General features: G+C 34.3%; 1 pseudogene across 1 annotated transcript; it reads right to left on the minus strand.

The window, feature by feature from the left end:
* Positions 1–17,536: 17,536 nt before the first annotated feature.
* Positions 17,537–18,531, minus strand: LOC148865090 (20 kDa chaperonin, chloroplastic-like; annotated as a pseudogene). The gene is made up of 4 exons (XR_016109588.1): positions 18,507–18,531; positions 18,173–18,372; positions 17,938–18,092; positions 17,537–17,765 (listed from the first exon to the last, which is right to left on the minus strand). The product of XR_016109588.1 is annotated as a 20 kDa chaperonin, chloroplastic-like (transcript).
* Positions 18,532–18,582: the final 51 nt, after the last annotated feature.

Here is an 18,582-nt window from a genome sequence, read left to right on the forward strand (position 1 = left end):
ATTTTAAGTACTTTTTTGGAATTGGTAAGCCACTTATCTAATAAGTATTTATATTTACAGAAATGGTGACAGTTATAGTAACTACGAATTGTCCAAAATAGAGCAAAAAATGGAGAAAAAAGAGAAGAGATTCATGTACCTATAATGATTTCTTACCTTAGAGTCACTTGTTGCTGTCACTGGTTCATTTTGAAGTTTAAATGGAGAATATGCTCGATGGGATTTTGAAAAATGATGGAGACAATTTTGTCCCAAAAATTGAAATAAGTGCTTAAATAAGTTATTATGTGGTCCCACCATTTATTTTAAGTTATTATTCAAACAAGTGTTTATTTAAATAAATACCAAAATAGGCGAAGTGAAATTGCAAGCTATATCAAATAAGTACTTTCTGTATTTTTTTTTTCCCTAAAAGCTAAGAAGATTTATGAAAACAATGGTTTAGAACCCATATCAACAAAAGAACCAAGTAACTAAAAATTGGATAATTGCTTATTTATCAGCATTTGAATTGAATGAAGACAAAAGGGCAATGCCAACCCTCCTGTGGCTCATGACATTCCCACTAGTTCTGAGAGAGGTGGTGGTTGAAACAGGTTTGGCTCAACTTGACCCATGCCAAAGCTAATCTCGTGACATCCCTGAATGTGTGTGCCAATTTGTCTCTCCTTGTGTCTTTTTCATGTGGCAACTTTAAACTAAATCACACTTGAACCATTATTATTTATCTTATAGGATATTTAAATGTTAATTTGAAAGAAAAAAAATAAAAAAACTGGCTAACCATTAAGGATCATTACACCACAATCATTTGCGCAAATTTGACAAAATTAAACAAATGCATAATCCATAAAATGGATGCAAATTTTTTCAGGAAAAAGTATTTCAGCTATTATTTCTGCCCCTTCTGTATAGAAAAATGTTAAAATATGAATAAATGAATAAATATCTTTAAACTAGAAAAGGGGTTAAAACTTAAAAATTGACAAATAAGTAGTAAAAAAGATAAATCACAATTTTATAAAAACTTGGATATATGCATGGTACCAACATGTGTCAGCAGATGGAAGAATATCAACCGAGAAGGATTGCTCCAATTCAGTTTGGAAGGAGTACAAATATAAATATGCAGAGTGCAAAATTTTGTATTTTTTATTATTTTGTATGTATTTATATTGTATATATTTACATTTATACTCCTTCCAAACTGATTCAAAAGCTAAAAGGACATAAACAAACTTTGTGCAAGATGAAGACAACAAGAAGGCATAAAGTGGGCAAAAAGTACTGAACACTAATGAATTGATTGATGACATATTGATATGTCATAGGGTACAATATATAACAGAATGGGATTAAAGCAATAGTTGAGATAAGGGTTAGCTGAAACTAGTTGAGCACCAAATCTATTGTGAAGTCTTGAGCATCTATGATTTTGATAGAAGACATGACAGGCAACAAAGTTGGATGAGGGAATAGGATTCGTGTGCCAAACATGGAATAAGGATAAGTCATTTTTAGACATTCCATGCTTTAGCTACTGCCACCCAAATAAAAGAAATATAAAAAATAAAAAAGTTTCAACCCAAATGGCCATTAAAATGCTTTTTATTCACAACCACCCAATATAAATATTTGATTATTAAGTCAAATTTGAATTTAATTATTATTTTTTTAAAAGTTAGTTAAGTATGGAATCGAATTTGAATAATCATGTATTTAATCAAATTAGAGTTTAAGTATAATCCGATTTTGCTTCAAATTCGTTATATTCATTTTTTAAATGCCAAATAATAGTAATCTCATGCAAATCATCAAACCCTCAATTATAGTATTTAGAATCTGCTACCTATAAGTTGTTCTTACATTTTTACCTACAGTGCATCACCGCCATATATTGTGAACATCTTCCCATGAATGACATATTTCCAATGCGTAGCTATAAGCCCCAACTGTACAATTGATTCAAATTCATTCCATTTATACTATTAAGAAATTTTTATAAATCGATAGAATCTCAGAATTAAAACAATGGTGATTACCCATATGCCATAGTATATAAAACGTTAACTATGGGACCTTTATTGGTCCACTCTCACCCTTGGCTTGACACATGTCCATGTAATAGTTACGTAATTGTTGCATCACTCTCAACTATATAATTCCATATATAGAAGGGCATTCCTGGCCTTTTACATTTGCAAGAATGTAAAGCAAAGAGTCAGACAGTAGATGGTTGTTGCTCCAACGGTTGGAAGCATGTGGGCTTAGCATTCAACATTGGACCACACACTTGTTCTCACATAGCAAATGGACCCTTTTTTGAGCCATGGGTTTACAATCAAACCTAATGAAACCCATCAGTTTCTTGAGATCAGTTAGGACTTAGAAACAATCTTTACTTAATGGATTCACAATCAATCCAGTCACCGGGATGTGCCATGGCCCAGTAAACAGGAAATGCCAAAAAAAAAAAAAAAAGAACACTTTGACGCAGCCGAAGATGAATAATGGAATAGTGGACGGATGCATGGGAGTTTTCTCTGGTAGGAATCTTAGCTGTTGAACCTTGCGTTAGGTGGTCCAATAGCTTCATACCAAGATGTGAAAAGCTAGTTGTTTGTCTCATTTTTATTTTTTATTTTTTGTTAAAAGGAAGAAAGATTCCGATCTAGGGTTTCTATATGTATATATTTGAATTTTAAAATTTGAATAAAATTGGAACCATATATGAGACTGTATTTTAATTCCTAGACTCTATTAGATTTGGATTTTCTGACAACTTAGTAGTCAACACTTGGTTATCCCATACTTATCAATATAATAGACCCAAATTGTGGAATCTAGAGGCTCATGAGCTCATAGAATTGTCCATGCCAAATTCCATTCCCCTTTTATCCCAATGCAAGCTTAGTAATTCCCTCATGGTGGTACTTGAAACATGTGAATTGTGATGATCAAATAGTTTTGTCAACCAAGAGGACAATGGCATAATATTAAACCATCTGTTTGATAAAAAATGTTTCATAAAATATTGTTCTCATAATTTTTGAATCAAGTTAAATCTGATTTGGATTGGGAGATTTGAATCGATTGGTAAAATTTGAATCAAGTCCAATTATTTGATTATTTAATAGAATTTGAATATGATGGGTTCTTTTAAAAATCCGTCGGATATCAAATTGAATTTAAGTAATATTTCTTCATCCTGATTTGTTTTGGATTTACTAACTCTATATCTCCATCCACCAATGTAACATGATAATCTTTTAATCCTAGTGGAAAATCATGATCTGGTCACCATTTCTTTATAGTTGAAATTTTTTATTGGATTGGCCATAAAAAAAATATGTATTTTTTATTGAACCGTTCACTCGTCCAGCCCACGGTCCAAATGTGTGTAGAAAGTCCAAATTGTCGGAAAAGTTAGGAACATTTGGCTTGGGTATTGTGAAATCTACCAATGGATCACTCACCATTAACCATTAATTTGAATACACCCCATCAATCTAGCCTTGATATGGAGTGCGTGGACAAGCACTACTCATAACAATTACATGTATTAGGTCGGTTCATAGCCGAGTCCTCATTTTTGGGACTTGGGAGGACTTCAGCTTTGACTGAAATGGTTTCAAGAAGTTACCATAATCATCTTCACGGAAAAGATAATTTATTGGCTAAATGAAAATTTATTTGAGCTTTTTATTTTTATTTATGGGAAAATCTATAATGGTGGAAGGACGAGATATCGGAAGAGTTTTGACCAAATACAATCCATTGTCAAATTTGATAAATTTCACCTAATTGGTTAATATGTTTATACTACTTGTTGTTTGTTTTCCGCTATGATATTTGAACCCTTTTATCACACATGACTTTTAGGCTTTCTATATGGAACCTACATTGCAAATACAGAAGCCATTGCATGGAAGCCCTCCCATACTAGCACATGAAAAGATGAACAACACACAGGAGGAAGCAAAAACAATTCACTTAGGTGGTGTTTAATAAATCTGAAATTGGAAGTTTGAAAAGTTAAAAAGATATTAAGTTGTCTGAAATATGAAAAGAGAGTTTTTTTTTTTTTGACTTTTTAGAGACTCTTAATAAAGAAGGTTGTTTGTATTGGATCAAACCTTTAGCATATGAAATTCACTAATTTTACTATTTTACCCCTAACTTAGACTATTCGGTTGTTGCGGTGAGAGAAGAAGAGAGAGGGGGGGGGGGCAGAACTTGCCACCGCTAGTTAGTCGGAGGAGTTGTAGCGGCGAGAGAAGAAGAAGAAGAAGAGAGAGCGGGGGGTAGAACTCGCCGCCACTAGTTTGCTAGAGGAGTTGTAGCAGCGAGAGAAGAAGAAGAAGAAGAAGAAGGAGAGAGAGAGAGAGAGAGAGAGAGAAGGCTGGAACTCACAACCACTAGGGAGGAGTTGCAGCGGCAAGAATTGTAGCGACGAGAGAAGAAGAAGAAAAATAAGAAAGGAGAGAGAGGCTAGAGTTCAAGGGTATTTTGAAATTTTGGTCAGGTCTGAAATGCACCTGAACACGTTTAGTGCCTGGCCCATGTCTTATTATTTCAAATATGAAAATAATTTTCAGACCCAAATTCAGATATACTTCCAAACACCTCTTATGTCTAAAAAGCAACATTTTCAGACTTCAGAGGTCTGAAAGGTATAGTCAAATGGCACCTTACTACCATTAAAAAAATAACTTACAATGAACTGCTTGGAATCATACATTTTGGGCCCACTAAAATATGAAAATAATTGAAAAAAGAAGGGGAGTATAAATGAGCACACCACCACCACCATGATTTGTCTTTTCTATTAGGGATGCCACTGGTTTATCAAAAATGAGGATGTGCCCAAAATAATTCCAATGACTGTTTGTTTGAGGTACAAATCTGAACTAGATATGGATCTTTCACTTAGTTCAGATGACAACATACAAATATGGGAGATGTTCACAATGTGTGGCTGCAGTGTTTTGTGGGTAGCCTTATTGTGGGTAGTACATCCAAGTTCATAATTATGATTTGCATTCCTCCTACAAAATTTAATTATTTTTTTGTCTCAGTTGCACTTATTCAAAATGCAAATTTTACTTTAAGAAAAAGGAAAATCTATGATTCTAGAAAGACATAATATCAGAAAGGCTTTGACCAATCAAAACCCCTTGTGAATTCTGATTAAAACCAAGTTGATTGGTTACCATTTTATGATACCAGTTGATTGGTTATAAGTCTTTCCGACATCATAGTCGAACCTTCCAAAGTATTGATGAAAATTTGCACCACCTCACTCCTACATCAATTCTCTCTCATATAAAGTGGAGACCACATCATCAAACAATAACCTTCTTCCTACCTCTATTCTGTTTCATATATGGTGAAGGTATACATTATGTTATTTCCTATTTTACTGATGAAAATAAATAAGACAAGGTGAAGTTTGGAGCCAAGGTAAATCAGAATTTACATTCAGCCTACTTGCATTTCCATGCATTTACATTAGTGCAAAAGAAACAAACTGAGCCAAAAAGATGATGGGGGGTATGGGACTTATTTTAGATACTTTTCCTTCAAGGGGGTATTCTTTTTTTGGATTTTGGGAGGGGGGAAAATTGGTCAATGGGATCTTGGTTCCCATTGACCAAGAATCCCATGTTCATTTTTCAAATTTATGTGGGGACTAGGGAAAGTTTATTTTCTGGGTAAGTGATAACCATATCCTAGGTGGGTGGATAATTTTCCCACCTAGGGGGAAAGTTGATAACACTTGAATGAGACAAAAATACCCCTTTTAATAATGAATTTTTTATGACTAAAATGGTCATTACCTTATTTATCTAGGAAATAAAAGAACATGGGTAAATGCATTTACCTGGTTAAGTAACTTACCGAAAAGCGAACATGGCCCAAAAGTAAACTGTGAATGTGAAATATTTGTTAGTTGTAGCAAAATTTTCAAGGGAAATTTAGAGTTCAGTCTATCTCATGGATTTTTATTAGGTTTTTGGGGTTTATTTATCAACAACTCCACCTATGATTCACTACCCCCTTAAATTTTGATTGAAGTTTAGGTTTTTGGGTTTTATTTATCTCAGGGAAATTTAGGTTTTTGGGTTTGAAAATTCGAGCTCGGCTCGGCTTTAGCTTGACTGCAAGCCAAGTTTTTTTCTAAAAAATAAAAATTATAAATATAAAAATATTTTTTATTTTATATACAAAAAATTAATAATTATAAAAATTATTTATTATTATACATATAAAAATAAAAATATATAAATAATAAGAACTATAAAAAATATTTACTATTATACATAAAAAATAAAAATATTATTATATATAATGAAAAATATTTATTATATAAAATAAAAAATATTTATTTTATATACTAGGCTCCATTAAACTTGTGAACTACTTATGGCCTCCCCTATGGGCTAATGCACGAACAAACTTTTAGCGGACCCAGGAGGCACTTTCATCCCGAATATCAAAATTTCAGAAGGTGCCAATTTTAGTGTTTGAAACAAGGTTATAGTTATATTTATGTATCGTCTGGTTCACGAATGCATCGGAAACCTCTCCTCTGTGTAAATAGTTCCATCAAAGCAGAACACAATTTTTTTATAACTTTTCCAACCACCCGGTGAGAATGGTTCACTGATGTAATGTAAGTATGACATATGTCTCGCCCACCAAACACAACTCCTATCATAATGTTTCTATTCAATAATTACACATACACACGAGTGACATAATAATCAATACTCGTGTCATTTTTTGAAACAATGAATCACTCATTAACCAATGATACAATGTTTACGGAAGGAAAAATTTTAAATGTTTTCTAATTTTAATAAATTAAGGTTTGACAATAGTTTTTTTTTTTTTTTTTTTGTTTGTAATTGGTTAGTGCTAATTGGGATTAAGGGGTGGGTTAGCGCAGGGTTTTCTAGTTGGGTGATTAACCATCTCAACTAATTGGGACAAATTTTTTCGAATATATTTTCGGTAAATATGAAGTTGAAGTCAGAAAAGAAGAAAAAATAAACCCAAACTTTTGAAGAAGCTCTAAAAGTATTCAGTAGAACATCTGCTTTATTGCTTTTGTAGACATCTGAGTATAGTGGAGTTGTTTGGTAATTTGAATGCTGTGACATTGGAAAAATTTGTATTTTACAAATTTATCTCTCAAGTTATTATTTAAATAAAAATAAAATAAAATGATTTATTAGTAAAATAGTACACAAATAATAAAAAATAAAGATATGATAAAAAATCAATAAATAATATTAATAAAATTTAAAATTAATGTTAAAAATGATAAAAATACTAAGATTTATTATAAATATAATAAAAATAAACAAAAAGAAAATAATAATGGTAATAAAAAATTAGATATATAAAAATATCATTTAATAATAATAAAAAATAATATAAAATATAGTAAAGAGATTTGTAAATTGTAAAATTATGTGAAAAAGATCAAATAGTAAAAAATTATAAATATAATAGTAAAAGTTAAATAAATAATGTAAAAAATATATGGGGTAATTTTGGATAATATAAAATAAATAATATTAAAATATGAGATAATTTTGGATTTTTGAAAAATTTAAAGGGGCACAATTGGATAGTTTTTGTGCTCTACCTTCGAATCCGTTCAGAGGTAGCTTAGTGTCTAAAACATTTGGAGCATTTTTTTGGTGTTCGGTGGTCAATTTGGCATTATCAAACGCCACCTTAGTCTAATAAGATGTTAAGTTCAACTCAAATCGGCCTTAATCTCAACTTTGTTTTTGCTATTTTTTTAATCCCGACTTTTGGGGCATCTGATTGTCCAAATTTGAATTCAAATTCAACCCAACTATTGGGATGCAAATGATTTCCGATTGTCTGGATTCGACTTAAATGCCATTAAGGGTTATTCTAATTCAATCCATTTACAACCAAACCAAATATAGATCCACCCCTATACGATCTGATATATTCCAATTTGATTCAATCTAATATATATGACCATATATACTTGGTTTATACCATATCTATTAATAAAGTTGGTTTCAATTATCAAAAAATATATTTCAGAAAAATTGGTTTAAATATTGAATTATCAAAAATATATTATAAGTTCAAGTGTTATTGAATTCATTTTTTTCACAGAATATAATATAAAAGTAATTTTTATTTATTTATTAGTAATACTGTAATATATATAAAAGATTTTAATTATTTTTAGTTTAATTTATTTATAATATTCAGTATTACTGAAATTCAATTTGAATTCGACTTTGATCTTTCCGTTTCTGATTTGATCCATTTGTAGCCCTTATAACCCTTCAGTATAGGATCTAGATGGTTAACAAAGAAGGCAAAACCGAGGCAGGCGTAGGCATTTTATATTTTTATCAAAGTGCATTCAATAAAGAAAGATTTAGTTTTGTCTACAGAACTATTGTTGTTTGCAATAAATACAGTTTTGCTATTTCTCTCTCTCTGAACCCGTTTATCAACATTTTATTATCACCTTAATGGTAAGACATGAAAAGTTTGTCACTTCAAAAGTATATAGGTGAGGGTTTTTTTTTTTTTTCATGTGGTAAGAAAAAATCTATGATGTCAGAAAGACATGATATTTAGGGTTTGTTTGGTTTGCAGGAATATGAGTTCGGAATTTGATTTGAAATGGTTCATTCCAATTCTAACTGTTTTGTTGGGTGGAATTGGAATTCCATTCTCATTTTTGGTGGAATGACATTTCCTTATATGAGCGAATGGCCATTCCCTCCCCCTCCCCTAGGAATGTGAATCCATTCCAGCCATTTCTATTTCCGATTTTGATTCCTGACTGAACCAAACAAGTGAAGGAAATAGACCATTCTAATTCTGATTCTGACCATGAACCAAACGGATCCTTAGGGAAATCTTTGACAATAATTTAATCAAAGGGGTAAAATCATGGTTCAAAGTATCATTACACATGATACTGATTTTTCATGTATCAAAACATTGGCACTCCTAGATTTAAATTATCGGGGAAGGGTATTAAACTTTTGAAATCTCCATAGGAGTTTGGAATAGGAATCGGAATGGGCCAATATGATTCTCCAACTGTTTGGTGGGCAGAATTGGAATCTCATTCCCATTCCTGATGAAATGACATTTTCCCATGTGAGGGAATGGTCATTCCCTCCACTTCTCTTGGGAATGAAATTCCATTCCAACTGATCTCAATTTCCATTTCCTGTTTGAACCAAACAAATATGAGAATAGACCATTCTGATTCTGATTCTGACAAATTTTTTATTTCAATTCTGAATGCAAATCAAATGGACCTTTATTCTCTATTTCCTTGTATTTCATGTATCTATAATCTCAAAAATCAATATTGTACAATAGGATAGGATATATATTGATACTTTAAATCATGGGTAAAATTGACTTTCAGTCACTAAAACTGTGGGCATGTTAGTGGAGCACTGGAATGAATAGCTTAACCACCCCAGACTACAAAGGGCCAATAATTAAGTTAGTAGTTAAATTGAGGAAGGTTTTAGTGTTTGGTCGAAACCCTAGGGGAGGTATAAGTAGTTTAGCCTTTACATTATTCCAAATCTCAGAATTAAGCCGGCAATTGACCCAAAAGTTATGGCACTAAAACCTCAGATATGTTAGCTTGTCCTTTTGAGACAAATCTTCCATGTTTCATGGTTAAATAATCAAAATCACCGACCAATTACAAGCACTAAGGAGCAAAGTCGAGAACACATCCGCTTTGCTGTGTTCAATGATTCTTTGTTTTTTTAATTAAAAACCAACTCTGATTAAGGTAGTTTGGGAATCAGATCATTTGATAAATGAGCCTGGGATTTATTAATTAGAGCCAGGCACAACTGCACAAGTGACAGGAACAGAAGAAGCATTTCCTTTTGTGGTAGGTGGAAGAAAAAATTTACTTGGTTAAAGACTTTGGGAAAGCAGAAAAGAGTGACAATTAACAAACAGCATTACAAGAGCACTTACTGGTATTGCTGCATCAAATTCAAACCTCATTTCCTCAAAATGGGGTTCACGCGCAGAGTGAGGGAAGCCTCGGTGATTGATTGATCGCTATCAGGAACAAAAAGTCAATTACATCCATACAGATTTGGTGAAGTGTTTTTTGGCTTACAAGAGGAGTCACCTTCCTATGAGAAAGGTGCATCCCTCCATTTGAGAAGTTGAAAACACAAGAACGTGTCGTGAATTTCAATTGGTTCCAACCCCACTAATTGGGTCTAGTGCATAGCACCTCACCCTTATCACAGTTAAAGCCACATCGGGTTTGGCATAGGTTTGCATCAATCTTTGTAATGCACAATCTGGATGCTCTTAGCTGGAGGGCAGTTTGGATGTCGGACACTTTGCTGGTCAGTCAAACTACAAGGAAACAATGCTCATAGGACCCGGGTTGGTTTATCTGGTGTGGTTGCTCCGATGCTTAAGTTAGTACTTTTAGTGTGCAAGTTAAAAGGTTGAGTGCAAGTAAGCTAGTGAATAATTAATTGTACGTACCTTAAGACGTTGGGGTTAGTGTCCTTATATAAGCGAGCTGTCGTAGGTCTCATGAAACCCCTCCGAGATCTTTGGCCCATGCCACTAGGAATCCGTTCTGCACCAGGAGGTAGACTTCGTGTTAGTTGATAAGGCTTATCGAGTCCGTCCGATCTGGACGGGATTAAGATAAGGCTGGCAGACGTGCGGTGTAATCCCGAAGAGGTCGGAGACAGTTTGCTTGCTTCTAGAAGTTGGCTACGTGTCACCTCGACAGGTCGGGCCATCGTGAAATACTCGGACCTCGGTCTTGGCCGAAGTGCCCGAGGTACCCAAGCTGACCTAGCTTGCTGAGGTGGCAAGAAGTGTTGAATCATCATCCAGTTAGCAGGTCTCTTCCATGTGTTTGGGTGTTGATAGCTCAGGCCAAATTATCCCTCGTCAAACCCTAACCCAGTTAGCAGGTCTCTTCCATGTGTTTGGGTGTTGATAGCTCAGGCCAAATTATCCCTCGTCAAACCACAATCAACATAAAAATAAGGGGTTTTTATGATTCAGTCCACCCCTTATCCTGCCCATGGATTGATGCTAAATTCATGGGCAGGATGTGGTTTATAGGGGGGGACTACTAATAGACTAGGAGGGGCTGCAAAGAAAAATTTTGAGAAGAAATGCAGTCCAAAAACCCCTAAAAATAAATCTTAAACTTTTATGGATATAGAATTAGAAAAAAAAAATTACAATTAAAAACCCTAACCTGACCCTAAACCTGAATATTTCTGACCCTAACTCGACCCTATATTATGATAGGATCCGGTCAAGATGAATTTACTGTTTAATCTGACTCCATTGACATCCCTAGTCATGAATGGAGATGCTCATCCCTTCATGCTCAACTGGATACAAACCCCTAGGTCAACCAAAACGATTGCTCATATAACATAGCTAATTATGCTATTCCAAATGTTGGTTACTTTATTTGGGGAGTCAGTTCCTTTAATCCTTCATTCATCATCACTTCATCAGCCCTAGAGCTGATGAATAAAGAAAATAAAAAGGACGACTTTCTCACATTGATGAATGCACATGGGCAGGTTTTTGGAGCTTCAGGTGTGATCGCTATCACAGTATCACTAGAAGACTTGGTTAGATAAAATGATTGAGAAGGGAAAAGAGTTTTCGTCCTTTTCTAGTTGGTATGGATTATGGATGTAGGTAGGTTGGATTGACTTCCTTCTTCAAATAAAATATAAAAATAACAACTAAAATGACTTATTATTCAATTTGAATGATTTCTTAATTTTGAGAGGTTAGAAATTCGGAATCACTCATAAATATTCAACCCATTATCAACTACTTTCTTGTCAGACAAGCTGTTGTAGATACCTTGAAAATAATATTTAAGTTTGAAGCTTTCAGAAAATAGGAAACATTTTTTACTCTTTGTGGGGTCTGGTCTACAATAACCAAAAACACCTTGAAATTTTTAATTTTCAGAAAGGTAGATGCTTCCTTTTTGTTCATACTTGGTGAGGGACTGGTAGGTCTTCAGATCTCTAATTCAAAGATATACTTACCATTGTGCAGATGACCATTGTTTCTAGCAATGGCAACCTGGTAGCTTAATTGGGTAACTTATCCTATGGGGATGGGTTCAGCATATAACCCTGAATGGATCCTGCTTGGATGATCTGAACCCTCAATCCTTATCCAGGTCCCTATCTTGTTAGTGGTTCTGATTCAATTGGCCATCTCATCCAGTGAATGGACCATACTTGGATGATCTGAATCCTCATCTTGTCCAGGTCACTACCTTGTTTTCTGAAAAGGTCTTAAACCTCCCATATGCCCTTAAACCTCTCCTGAATTTTGGGGATAAAAGGAATTTTATACATCACTTCTGTTAGAAATCTAACAGCAAATACTGATGTCATAGTTTTAAGCATATTATAATACCAATTTTGCCCTTATGTAAAATCATCAAATGTTTGATCACAAAAACACCATTAAACCTTTAACCAAAAAATACCCTTAGGCTGTGTTTGATTGCAATGCAAATAAATTTGTACTGATGTAAAACTATGAGAGTGCAAATGATTTGGATGTAAATTGTGGTTTATTTTTGTTTCGAATTTTACTTTATTTTATTTGATTGCAATACAAATGAAGTAAAATAAGACCTGAAATAGAATGAAGTAAAACCCAACCAAAAATTAAACCAGAATGTGCATTCTTTTAATTTGCACTCCTATGCATTTGTACTAGTGCAAATAAGATTGCACTTCAACTAAAAACAGCCTTAATTCTTTAACCAAAAAAAAAAAAAAAAACCTTAAACCTCTCTTTATCCAAAAAGGATTTTTTTATTCTATAAAAAAATGAAATACTAAAACAAATTTTAGGGTAAAATTGGAATTAGAAATGCTCTACTAACTTGATAGGAGGAATTAATATAGGCATAATAGACATTTAATGTCTATATCCACTAACGAAGGGGTCTGTAAGTTCCTTTTATCCTAAAAATCAGGAAAGGTTTAAGGGCATGTCAAAGTTGAGGGGAGGTTTATAGGAAGGTTTAAGGGATTTGTCCTTTCTTTTTTTTTAATCATAATGTTGACTTGAACGAGTCAAGCCGAGCCTGAGCTTGCATGACATCGATCTCAGGTTCTTCATGAACCCAATTACTGATTACCTGATTAGTGATTAATAGGGTCAGCTACTTGTTTTTTGGACAATGGCTGCAAACGGTCTAGTTTTGTCCGAAGTCCATGATTCCATCTTATCAAAGTGATCTGAATTCGATCCATTTGGATTGCAAATGGGTCTATCCTAATATGATCTGATAATATTTTAATCAGATTCCAATCCACTCCATTAAGAGTGATCTAAATTTTACACATTTAATTGGATTGAACATGGATCCACAATCTGATTTAAATATGTACTTAAAATTTATATTGTATCTATTCATAAAATTGCTTTTTCTTTTTTGCTGCCAATTCATAAAACTGATTTGAATGTTGTGTTTTAAAAAAGGTAGTTCTTTTTTCTGGGTGGAAAAAAAAAAAAAGAAAATCAAAGAAAGCATTTATTGGGCTCAAGGGAATGTATTACTGTGGATATGGTTTTTTAAAATCATTTGCTCATGAAATTCAAAATCCATATTTCTTTACAGTGAGGCCCACGCCCCACGGTCCCTCAATATTCAACTCTCGATGTATGGAAATACTTTTTTCTGGGGATTTGTAATTCTGCCTCTAAATCAGTGCTGATACTGATAGGGTTCTGCCGACGGTTATTGTTCAAGGCAACAGCGTGGGTTAATCTATGGGTGATATTGATAGGTTCACGGTTTCACACTCCCAAATCTAAATTACAGTTTTTAGTTCAATTGGCCCATCATTCCATCACCTGCCAACAAAATATATTCCAACACTCCATCAATTCATCTCACACCGCACATCTCATGTATGGCGAGTCCTATTTTTATGATGACCGCAGTTTTATATAAGATGTGTGGTGTCAAATAAGTTAGTAGGGTGTTGAAATATTTTATTAACAGGGGATTATCTATTATTTCACATCTGCGCCCCACAGCACATCCTGGCCTTGTGGGGCACCTCCTTATGGGGCGCAGATGTGAACTCCTTCTAACGAACAGTTGAGGTGTTGAGGTGTTGGTAGGGGTTTATATTGCAATTGGGCTGGGCTCAAACCCATCCGGATAGCCCGGCCTTTGAACCAGCACATAGTCACTTATCCCTGAACCAGGATTTTTTTTTTCTATTCAGTTTTTCCTTTTCTCTTGGATGGCCATTGCTCCCCAGAATTTTGTATATCAGAATCAATTCAAATTGAATTCTTTCACATCAATTCTGTTTTTCCTTCTCAAAGGTGAATTGTTTTTCTCATGGTCGGTTCCAAAAACAAAGCAAAAGCAGCTGTGAAAACAAATTGGTTTTTAAAACAAAAACATGAAAAATATGTTATTGGTTATATGTTTATCTTTTGTTTTTGAAATTGAAACTAAAAACATGTTGAGGAACATGTTTTCATCTAGTTATTTAACTTATACGTTTTTGTCTTCCAAAAAAAAAAAAAAGTTCCAAAATGCAATTTTGTCTTTCTGGTGATGAAATAATTTCGAAAATAAATGTAAACAAAAACATTATTCATGTTATAGAACACCCATAATCCCAATTATGATGTTGCCAACACTCCTTTAATTGACTAACACAATGGTGTAGTCTACTAGTCTAAGGGTGATCATGGGCCAAGATTTGGTCCCAGGCTCAGCCTACAAATTCCTGGGCCTCATGCGGGTCCAGGCCTGGGCACAAAACCCAGGCCCGGGTATGGAAATTTTAAAAGGCTTTGTGAATATGGTCTATCCGAAAAACCTATAAGAAATGTTTGGTGATTATTTTTTCAGCCATTCACATGGGTTTTTCTTAACTTTGCTAAAGCTGAACAATATTTAATGCATCTATTGTTTCTTTGAGGCATCTTGAATCATCATTTTATTTAAATTCCCTAAGCTCTGTTTGGGAAGAAAGTAAATACAAATATGTTCATCTAAAAACCTTGTATGTGTAGTGTATATATTTGTATTTATATTCTTTTCAAACTGAGCCGGAATAGACACAACAATAGGGCAGGGCGGAATGGTTTTGCTTACCCCGTTCTTGATCCTGAACTCATGTATCCAGCCCCATCCCCACCCCATACCCCAGCATGGCTAGAAATCCTAACCCGATCCTCGTTCCTCGAATTTGCCCTATTAATTCCTACTTTTGTTATATCCATTCACAAAAGTAAAAAACTTTTGATATATTATATAATGTAGTGTAAAATATATTATATACTATCAAAAAAAGCTTTGAATTACTTAAGTTTGAATTTGAATTTAAACAAATGTTCAAATGTATACCATTTACAATCCAAATTATATCAATAAAAGTTTAAAATTAGCTACAAAAAAATTAAGTCACCTAAAGGATTAGTCTTGAATTTGTCCAGACCAATTGAGTCTCAGTTTGAGTTAGGCAAATAGATACCATTTACAATCCAAAACCTAATAACATTAATTTAAAGTCTATTTAAATTTAAAAAATAATTATATCAACAAGTGTTTAAAATTAATAGATAAAAATTAAAATTTATAGATAAATAATTCGCCTAAAAAATATTTCTTGGATTAGACTTGAACATGCACAAATCAATTAAGTCTTCCATTTGAATTCAAAAAAATAGATACCATTTACATTTTGCAATCTTAAATTTTAATTACGCTTATTTGAAATCTATTAAATTTAGAAATAATTACATTAATAGAAATTTAAAATTAACTAATAAAAATTTAAATTTCTTAGAAAAATAGGACAAGTAGTTCACCTAAAAATATTGCTTGGACTGGACTTCAACTTAATGATTAGACTATAAAGACTGCGAACTTGCAAACTAATGTTGTTTGAGGTAAGGTGGACAAGCAATATATGAAGTGCCCTGATGAAATGGACAAGCTGAACTCACCTAAAGTAAGACAAATAATTCATCTAAAAATATTTCTGGGATTGGAATTGAACCTGACGATTAGACTCCAAAGGCTGCAAATACTTGGAAACTGATGTTGTCCGAGATGAAGTGGATGAATAACAAAAGGTTAGAGGCCCTGAGGTGGTTCCCTCCCGAGGCTCAAGTTAATGAAGGGAATGAAGAGGTTGAGTAAGCCGAACTGGTCATAATCAAGCAAAGGTGATCAAAAAGCAAATGAGGTACAGAGCAAGAGAGCTAGAATGCTCCTTGAGTGGCATACCCTTAAATACTTGCGGGAAAGTGTCGTATTCCTTGATTTGAGGGATACATGTCGTGCCCCGAGGTCCCTTAAATACTTGAGTGGCATGCCCTTAAACACTCATGTGAGAGGCAAAGAGAAGGGTGAGGAAAGTTGGGTCCGACCAATGTTTGCCTCGTATTCCTCTCCATCTGAGGTCCGTTGCGTGTATTGTTGCCCCTTGTGCAAAGAGTGATAGCATGCCACATCACCATTCCACGCTGTATTGCCTGGCCAGATGTTGTCCACATCATCATCTACATGGCAGCTCAACCAGGGTGGTTGATGTCCCCATCACAAAGCAATCGAGAATGTCATATGGTTCTTTCTATCTTATGACTTCTACTTCATTTTCTCTCAGTATATTATATATATTATCAATTATATTATTCCTTATATATATTATATGACGTAAAAATAATTAATCCAAATATCTTAATGGCAAATGGGTAAAGATGTAAAGGATTGAAACGTTTTTGATAGGTTGTCTTCATAAAGGATATAAAGGATAGAAACTAAACTAAATTGTTTCTTTTATTTATTTATTTTTAATTCTTTTAAAAGGTATGTCACACACTAATCGGAGTGGGTTTGGGTTAGGTGGTGGACAAATACCACCCTGCCTATCCCTGGTCATTAGAGTTTCGGTTTCCCCAAAACCTGCCTTGAACCTGGTCAACGATCAAAAATATGCTCCAATCGGGGCGGGGTAGGTCAGATTGCCATCTTCGATATGGAGTTGGATGGATGTAATAAGAATGACTCAAGTGCCCCTAATTTAACAAGATGACGATGCTTTTGTTTGATAATCTTATAACAATATGATGATGAATTTATGCATTCGAAATGCATACCCACTTATTACATTATATAAAACAACGACTCCAGTTTAATTTATTTCAAATGGATGAGATAAACAAAACGAGGCCTCCATTGAAAATTCGAGGGTCTCCACAGAACAGTCCTTGTATTTGTTTCCTTTCTTTTGATTTTGGGAATTAGAAAACTATCAATTTAGTCTAAAGTCATCATTAACAGATGTTAAGTGGCATGTGAAATAACACAAATGCCCTTTCGGCGTCATCTAATTTTCTTTACAAGGAAGAAGACGATGAACTGTACATGAAAAGTATCTCGCTCGGTTTCTCTATAAACTAAATAAATACTTCCTGTTCTTGCCTAAAGCACAACAGTCTCTGTTCTACTTTATGCATAGAAGAATTCTCATACAACTTCCCTCCTCTCTATTACCTACTACCACCACCACCCTGCTTACGAAATGATCCTTTTAAGTAATAGAAGAAATAAATCTCACCGTGCCAATGGAAGGTTTCTCCTTTGTTGCCTCTGTCAGCAGCAAGCCACCAGCAGTCTTCTGTTCAGCTTCAGCAACCTGGAATCAAATAGACATGAACGATACAGCCACAGATTACCAAAATATCGAGAAACATCCGAGTGAACACTGAACAACTATGACAATTTCTTTTGAGGAAGCCCAAATTATTCCATGATGCACCATACTTTCATCATGCACCAGCTTAGAACAACAAAGAAAGGAGACACACCTTGATTAGAACACGGTCAATCAGGGCTTGAGATCCTTGATATCGTCTGTCTCAAGAATGCCCACAATGTCATCCACCTTCAACAGTAGATAATTGGATCCATTGCACTCCAACTCTGTCCCTGCATATTTTCAGTAGACTATCTGGGTACCAGCCTGCCAGAAAGAGAAAATTAGTGGAACTTAATCAACTACATAAATAGATACGCTCCAACCATACTGAGATTGAAAATCACCTTGACATTGATGTCAACTATTCTCTCCAACAGTCCTTCCCTCTCCAACGGCTACGACTTCACCTCCTTGAGGTTTTGTTTGTACAGTTGAAGGGAGTAGAATACCACCTACAGTTTTCTCGTCTGCAGTTTTGATCTTTACCAGAAAACTCTATCGCCCAAGGGTTTGATGGAAGTGTACCAGTACAAAATTGAGAATTCTATCGCCCAGGTTCATTTTTTACCATCTTCAAGGAGTATAACTCCGGGAACTACTACGGACAGTGGAGCGTCGTCAGCCGGTTGCACGACTGAGCTGATCACTCTGTTCCTGAAAAGGCTAGTGGCGATCAACTCCGGCTGCTCAGTGGTGGAGCCATGGCTACTATCGTCTGTTTCGTTTAGATACTTAACGTGTTTTTTGGTTAATT

This window comes from Nelumbo lutea, chromosome 3 (genome assembly GCF_056320005.1).
Source record: "Nelumbo lutea isolate HS-2025 chromosome 3, American lotus-T2T, whole genome shotgun sequence".
Lineage (NCBI taxonomy): Eukaryota > Viridiplantae > Streptophyta > Magnoliopsida > Proteales > Nelumbonaceae > Nelumbo > Nelumbo lutea.